The sequence below is a fragment of the Tupaia chinensis genome, unplaced genomic scaffold (assembly GCF_000334495.1).
Source record: "Tupaia chinensis unplaced genomic scaffold, TupChi_1.0 Scaffold000028_1, whole genome shotgun sequence".
Taxonomy (NCBI): domain Eukaryota; kingdom Metazoa; phylum Chordata; class Mammalia; order Scandentia; family Tupaiidae; genus Tupaia; species Tupaia belangeri.
This window is the reverse complement of record NW_006159458.1, coordinates 5,515,423-5,524,450: the sequence shown is the minus strand read 5'-3', so window position 1 is coordinate 5,524,450 and position 9,028 is coordinate 5,515,423.

Here is a 9,028-nt window from a genome sequence, read left to right as displayed (position 1 = left end):
CTCTCTGTCTCTCTTCAGTGAGTGCAAGTGCTCTATGGCAAAAACCTAAAACAAAACAGAACAAAAAATAAAACAAAGAATCTATAGTTTGTACAGGCTCATAATGAAGCATTTATAGATAAGTGAGATGATATTTGCGATTTAGAAAGTGATATCCAAGTGAACCCCATGTGTAGAAAGAAAGAATAAAGGTGGAGGTGCAGATGTACAAGGCCAGCCATGGGCTGATAACTTTAGGTTGGGTGATGGTTCCATGGAAGATCATAGTAGTAGTATCCCTACTCTTCTAATACATTTGACAATTTCTATAATAAACATTTAAAAAAGCTGTCTCTATATTTTTATTCCATTTACTCTCAGTTCTTTTTGGAAAACTACAACATGACATGGAAACAAATAACCATGAAAATTCCTCTTCAGAACAGCCTGAAATAATAATGAATTCCATAAGCATTAAATCTCCTCTACTCTTCATCAGTTTTTGTAAAAGAAGGCTATTGCTCACATCAAGTGACATGAAATATTTATGTAATGGACTCTAGACTAGCAGGTTTTGATTTCATGTGAAGAAAATGCAAAAACTGAGTTAGAAAAAAAATAAAGATTTTTAAAAAAATAGATTGTTTTGAAATTAGTTATCACTTAAGGTAACATTCCATGAATGGGACACTCAGTAGGACAAAGGTGTAGTTTCCAATTTGCCAAACATCTGTCACCATATAGTGACTAAAATTATAACTTTTTTTTAATGATAGAGTATCTTTCTCTAGACCAAAATTGATCCCCCAGATCCTTTTAGTCTTGTTTTCTGTAATGAACCTGTCATCCGTCCTGTGCCTATGCTCACTAGACTTCACAATCACAAGGCTATTTCCCTGAACAAATGGACTGACAGCACCATCTTGAATCAGGGGCACATCTTAACTGTCCTAGGGAGTTATATGATTAAAAATGGGCCTGTCTAAAGTGTCGATGCATAAACTTGGAGCCACATGGAAAGACAGGGTTCAAATCTCAGTCCAACCTAAAACAGGTCAGGCATAGTAGTGCATGCCTGTGGTCAACCAGGAGGTTGGGGCAGAGGATCGCAACAGTGAGACCCCATTAAAAATACCTCTATCTTTCGCTCTCTCCTGTCTTGCCCTCATAAAAAGTTAAACTAAAATTTTTAAAATGTAAAAGTGCTTCAAAAAAATACATGCATGGAAGCAACTGAACTTAATTAAAACAGACATTATACAGTTTTACTTTTTTTTTTTAGTATTTATTTACATTTATATTCCATTGTTACTTTTTAATCTGCTACAGGTCATATATGCTCATGAGAGAGAGAGAGAGAGGATAGAGAAAGAGAGACAGAAGGAAAGTGAGAAAACTAGCTGCCAGGTCTGGGACTCAAATCGTAGTCAACCATGTGGGAGTCCAGCACCTTAACCACCACACACCATCTGCTGGTCCCTAATTCCACATTGCTAATAAGCAGAAAGACAACAGTTAACATATGAAAATGATGGAGAAATAGGATGTTACCACCAATAAATTACAAGGATTCACTGCAAATTGCCTATTGTTCAAATAAAAGCAAAGATATTTTTTCACATGCAGGGACTGTGTCCAGTGTGTGTGTGTGTGTGTGTGTGTGTGTGTGTGTGTGTGTGTGTATGTGGGCACATGTACGCATGTGCATGTGTGCATGTGAATATAATCAAGGCAATATTGCAGAGTCCTTGAGAGTTCTGAAGTGGTTTATGTTGAAAAAATCTTTTTTTTTTTTGGAGAGGTTTTCACTACAGGGCGCATGCGTTCACCAGACAGAGAGAGACAGAGAGGCAGAAAGCGAGAAATCAACCCCCAGGGGGGATGGTCACGCCGTAATCCCTTCTCCTCCGTTCTCCTCTCGGGATCTTGGGCACACACGCACACTCGCCCGGCGTGAGTTTTAAGCCACCGGGTCTGGGACACGAACTGCGGTCAACTACGTGGGAGTCCAGCGACATAGCCATTATGCTAACTGCTGGTTCCCTATGTTGAAAAATCTTTACAAAGGCAAGGCGCCTATGCTACTTTATTGGCAACAGAGCACTATGGTCATGAGAATACATCCGAATTGCCTGGGTTCAATTACCAACTACCCTGTGTTATAGCTGTGCAGCTCGGGTGTATTATTTATTCTCTATGTACTTCTGTCTTGTCTTCTATGAAATGAAACTCTCTGGCCTTGAGACATAACAGTAGCACCGTCTTCCAAGTTTTCATGAGAATTTTATGATGAAGCACTTAAAACAGCACCTGGTGCATAGTTACCAAAGAGAAATGTTCACATCACATTGACGTTTTTCAATCACTGAATCTGGGCTGAATCTCTTCTCGTCAAATCAACATTTAGACTCTGTGGTAGAGGCTGCTCATGGTGCAGATTTTATTCCCTTCTGTGGTAATGGAATCCTGCCATGTTTGACTGTGTCCTCCAAAATTTATGTATTGGAATTTGGTTGTATTGGGAAGGTATTAAGAGGAGACTTAAAGACCAGGTGGTGGCACAGCAGTGACATAACTGGACCCACTAGGGAAAGGTTCAGGCGTCATGTCCCAGGACTTCCCCAAGCGTACTGGGTGTGAACACACAGGCGTATGTATCCATGATTCTGACTGGCTGAGACAGGAATCGACTGCAACCTGAAGACCTTGTTAGAGTGCCTGCCTTTTTCTCTGTATCTTTCTATGTCTTAGTCTCTCATGGAAGATATCAATGAAAAAAAAGAAAAAGGAAGAGAAAGCAATTTGATTATAGGGTTGAAAGATGGAGTCTTTGCAAAGTGTTTAGACCTCAGGGTGGAAGATTGAGTCCTGGTGAGCTTATAAGGAGAGGGAATGAGACCAAGATATGCATTTCTCTACGTGTGCTCCTGCCTCCACCATGCTGTGATGCAGCAAAAAGACCCTCACCAGGTACCATGCCATGCCACTGGACTCCTCTGCCTCCAAAACTATGAGCTGAATCATCCTTCATTTTCTTAAATACTCAGGTATTTCTGTGATTAGCAACAGAACATACTAAATTCATGTACTGGAATTTGGTTGTATGCTACTGATTCAAAACACTGCTTTTTTTTTGTTTGTTTATTTGTTTTTTAAATGGGCCACATTGTCACCTAAAATAAAAGATAATACTTCCCAACCTCCCTTGCTGATAGGAGTGGCTATGACTTTTGTTCTAGCCAATGAAATTCAGCTAGGAATCCTGTATGGGACTTGCAGGAAACTGTCCTGAACGATGTGAGTCTGGTCTTGTGCTTTTCCTCCACCCTGCCTCCTGGAGCGTGGATGTAACAACCCACCAGACCACAAGGCCATGCACTACGGAGAGCAGAGTAGCTGATTAGAGTCCATGGCCTATATAACTCTGGAACTGCCTCATCAGCCCTGAATGTTCTACTTCCAGACATCTTTCATGTGGGAGATAAAAAACCCTCCAGCTTATTTTAATTACAAGGTTTTTGTTTTGATTTGTCTCATTATTGTTGTTATTGTTTTGTTCATGCAGTCAACCAAACCCTTTAGATCTGGTCAAAGACAACAGACATTGACTAGGAAATACATATTTCATTTATGAATGTCTGGGCCAGTACATGCGTGGGAGAAAGACAAAATATATAAAACTAAGACACAGACATCCGAGGTGGCAGACCAAAAACCGGAGAAAAGGACACACCATTTGAGGAGGATCACAATGATCACTACATGATTCCATTAATATTCATTAATGTATTACAGTATAGCTAGTATACAGAAATTATTCGGGGACTTGAGGCAAAAGTAATCAATGAAAGAAGAAGAAAAGACATCTAGAGATATTGTTAATGGCTCCGAAGCACAAGGAGAGGAGAAAGTTAAGCAATTGTTAATGGCTCCGAAGCACAAGGAGAGGAGAAAGTTAAGCAATTGCTGAGGCTTGAGAATGAGCCAAAGTATTTTGGAAGCCAAGCACAGAGAGTCGGTAATCTGTAATAAGTGAGAGCCACGATACCAAAATTGTTCCTAGAACGAATCCACTCTGAATTTAATAAGGGCAACATTCCCAGCCATACTGAGAATTATTAACTTAATGGCAACTTTCTGTTTTATTTTGTTTGTTTCACCAGTCATGGGTCAAAGTGTGCACACTGATTTATGTTCTAGGAAATTATTGGTTGTCTTCTTTCATAATAGCAAATGCAAATCCAATGCAATCAGTGCTAAAAATCCCGTCAGTCTGGCTGACCCGGAATTGTCTGTTAGAAGCTGATTGATGGGTCTCATGTTGTGCTCTGTGTAACAGCCAGAGCATGCCAAGAATACTCTGCATTGCGGCTGACCCATCTCCTCAATGATCATTTAACAGATTTTTAATTGTGCAACATCTTTTCTGTGTGCAGCCCCTTGCTATTTCCTAGTTATATTCAAAGCTAGAACCTTCAGCATTCGTCTGGTACAGCCCTCTGGTTTAGTAATGCCAAATTGAAAATAGCTAGGACCCATGATTATCTACAAAGCTTTAAGGCAAAAGGCAAAGCTCTCCCATTACAGATGCTTTACCTTAACTCAGCAGTCAAATCTACTATTTTACCATGAGGCTTGCTAGTTCTTCATAGAAAATGAAAGTACACATTGTTTTAATAGAATCCTTTCCCTTTGTTTGGTCTTCTGCGAATTCAGGAAGAGTTGATCAGAATCTTCAGGGAAACTTGTTCTTATTCTTGAAAACAAAGCAAGTCATCCTGGACCTTCTTACAGCTAAAGTTTTGTTTGACTTTTTTTTATTATAACATTTTGCATATTTATGACTCTCTGTTCGGAATCTGTTTCAGTTTCTCCAATACTTTTAAAGGTCTGACTAACATGAAATATTAAGGAAAGATCATTTCCCATGCATGACTCATAAACGTTGATATATTTTAGTGTAATTTCTCTTCAGTAGAATACCTCTTCCCACACACATACAAACACACATCTGCATGTGCACACGCAGTCACTGGTGGAGACAGATTGGTTTTCTACTATCCTGCCATCTAGCTGGAGGCCCCTGACCTGTATCTGTGTGGACCAGCTCTAAAAATCCCATTGACAGGCCAGTCGGTGGTGTGGTGGTGAAGGCCGACCACAGGATTTCTGAGCAGGACCTGGTGGCTTGAAAAATATACTGGGCATTTGTGTACGTGTTCCCAAAATCCCAACAGACAAGAGAAATGGAGAAGAGATCATCCTTATGGAGGTGCTTTCTGAGCACACATGCCCTATAACAATTTTTTTTTCCAAAAAATACAAAGACTATATCTAAATAAAAAAGAATTTGGGTGACATTTCTCATGCTAAAGCAACTGAGAAATGCTAGAGAATCTATAAGAATAAAGAAATGACAACTTCTTAGTCAATACAAAGGTTTTCACAGGATGTTTGCCCTTAGCTTGAAATAGTTGTAGTATCAATTCTAGAAAAATAGTACTCAGAGACCAGTTGGTTATTATTTCATTGATAAGAACATCTGTTTTTTTGACATGAGAGTTGAAGTGTTTTTCTAACTGCATTATGGATGTGCAGTTAAAATTAGTCTACGGTCCAGGCAAGAGTGGGAAATTAATGCTGTATAATACCAAATGGAGGGCCAACCCCATGGTCTGGTGGTTAAAGAGCCAGATCCACATGGCTGACTGTGGTTTGAATTGCTCTAGCTGCTTGAAAAATATGCTAGGCACATGTATGTGCATGCCTCAAACCCTGACAGGATGGAGAAATGGACAAGAAGGAATTATGACGTGACCATGCCCCATGGAGGATGCTTTCTTTCTTCTCCCTCCCTTTCTCTCTCTCTCTGGTAAGCACACAAGCAATTAAAAAAATTACAGCTAGAAAATGTAGTTTTGAGTGTTATTTTAAAAAGCCAAAGCAGAAGATTCTGCTTCATATACACATATAAAGCCTACTTGTGATATTTGTTTATTTTTTTTTAAGAGAGTTTTTTTTGCTATAGAGTGTGTGTGTTCATGGGATAGATTGAGAGAAACAGAGAGACAGAAAGTGAGAAATCATCTCCTGGGGGGATGGCCATGCCACAATCCCTTTTCCATTCTCCTCTTAGGATCTTAGAAATGCATGTAACACACCTTGCATGAGTTTTAAGCTGCCAGCTCCAGGACTCAAACCACAGCAGACTACATGAGAGTCCAGTGATATAACCATTATGCCATCTACTGGTCCTGCCTATTTGTGATTTTATTTTTTAAATGTTTCCCAGATGGTTTGGCAAAGGAAAAGTATATGTAGACAATATATTGGAACAAGTCAGGCCAGATATGAGCAGATAAGTTAAAACTGTCAGATCTACTAAATAATAATCCAAAATGATAATTAAATTTGAATTTCAGATAAACATCAAATAATTTTCAATAAGTAGGTTCCAAATATTGTATATATAGTCATACTTTAAATTATTTATTATTTATCTGAAATTCAAATTTAACTGGATTATCCATAGTTTTCAGAGAGTTTTTTTTTTTTTTGCTTTGTTTTTGTTTTTGTTTTTTGCTATAGGGCACATGAGCTCAACAGAAAGACAGAGACAGAGAAATAGAAAGCGAGAAATCACCCCACAGGGGGATGTCTATGCCATAATCCTTTCTCCATTCTCCTCTCGGGATCTTGGGCATGCACACACACATGCCCAGTGTGAGTTTAAAGTCATCGGATCCAGGTCTCGAACCATGGTCGACTAGATGGGAGTTAATGACATAAACATTACTCCATCTGCTGGTCCTGGTTTTCTATATATTATCTGGAAAACCTATAATGGGTAAATCTAGATATAAATAGGTGAGCATTTGGTGTTATTCAATTTTTCTGTGAAAATTTTTAAATAAAAAATCAAAGTGCTTTGTATGTTTAGTTAGTCTGCTTAATATTGGTTATAAATTTTATTTTATAGAAAAGGAAGAATGATTTCCATTAAAACTATACTTATATCCAGAGACATCAGGTTAGGGAGTCAAAACTGGCTACAAAATTGTCTGTCCTGGGAAGGCTCTTGTCTGCATGGACTCAAGACTCTCCTTCCCTGTCCAGAGATACTGTGGCATGATGGGAATACTAGTAGACGGTATTTCACTTACATCTTCTAGGTCAAGAGACACCAGTGCCCTGGTATATGGAAACCTCTTCTTCCCCTTAAATGGTATGAGTAGGAACCCTCTTAGCACCAGGTAAACCAAGCAGACCCAAATAATGTCATGAAGGCTCTGAAAATTAACCTGCCATTGGAAGCACAACACATAAAAGTAGACCAGGATTCACATGCTGAACCTAAAAGAGGTAATTGCCTGTTAAAGTAAAAGGTATAAATGGGATCCAGAGTCTCCTAGCATAATAGACAAAATGTCCAAGATACAATAAAAAATCACCTGTCATACCAAGAGCCAAGGGGACCACTACTATGGTAATTCACTATGAATAAGAAAAGAATCAATTTATACCAACTCAATATGAATCAGATGTTGGATTTATGTGATGAAAATTTATAGCAGTTATACTAATAATGCTTCAACAATCCAGATAGGATTCTCTTGAAACGAATGAAAACAGAAAATCTCAGAAAGGACAATGGAAATTCTTATAAGGAATGATCCAATGAGTAATTTGGATTTCTTTCAAGTAAAGTCTTTGAAGTAAATCTAATAACAATAAGTATAGTCAAAGTAATGTGATATAGACCACTTAATAGTCTAGTAGAATCAATGTCCAGAATAAAACAAATGATGTTTGAGAGGTAGAGCAAGACGCACAAACTATCTGTGCTTGCATGGAATGTCTAATTTTAGAGTACTAGTGTAAAAAACAAAGGAATAACTTCAAAGTTATATTAATCTAAGCAACTCAATTCCTACTTGTCTTAAGGCTGTTCTCAAGAATTCAGCAAAAAAAAAAAAAATGTCAGAAGTTCCTCTAACAAACCAAAGGGGCTGGGCTTTCCAAATGTTATTCTGCAATGGAACTGAGGCATTGCAGAGATATACAAATGATTCCCAAAGCTATTTTGCACAGCGTTATGCCCAGTAGAAGTGAAACGATGTGAATCAAAGGCAACATGAATGTAATCTGTAGGTCTACACTTGTTAAGAAGACATGACTAAGTTGAACTGAACTGCAATTAGCCAGTTGAAGCATTTGGTAACTAAATATATGATTTTAAAAATACTTGCACTTTAGGAAATGTTCGTAGTCTAAGTTGACATTTCTATCAAAATTATTCTGGCAAAAGTTTATTTTGCACTTACCATGTACCAGATACTGTGATAAGCATTTATTTGTGTTACGTTTAATTCATACAGCCACTCTTGTGATATTAGTATTCTCATTTTACACATAAAGAAACTGAACTTTAGAGGGGTTAAATAATTTGTCCAAGGCCATATAGTTTTGTCATACCTGCTTAATAAAACCCTAACTCCTCTTTGAATCCAACCACCAGCTTAGTCCATAACTGCATCCTGCCAGCTGACAAGGTATTACTTTAAACTCATGATAGTGAATTTCATGTGATCTCTTGATGCTGCTAGCATTTCAGTTTCACTCATAGGTGACTATTCAGAGCTTCTCCTTAACATTCCAACTCTTTCCTCCCACCCTCACCCTTTGCTGATCACTTTGCTTCCTACTTCACTGAGAAAAGACAATTGGAAGATAAATTCCAGATCCTCACTCTGCCTTCCTGCTTGTCACTGAGAATAAACCATCTGTGCTCCTGTCTCAATCCCTCTCCTTGTGCCTCAGATCCCACCCTCTCCCATTCAAGGGTGTCCTCCAGTAATTTTCCCCTTTCTCACATGCATTTCCCCCCTTTTTACTGAGTTATGCTTACTGGTATACAAACATGCTGTTATTTCTCCCATCTTAATAAAACAAAATAAAGGTACACAATTTCTCTTTCCTCCCCACCACGGCCCAACTGCCGTTCTCCTTGTAGCACACAATGCGAGACTTTCTCCAGTTCCTCTCTTTC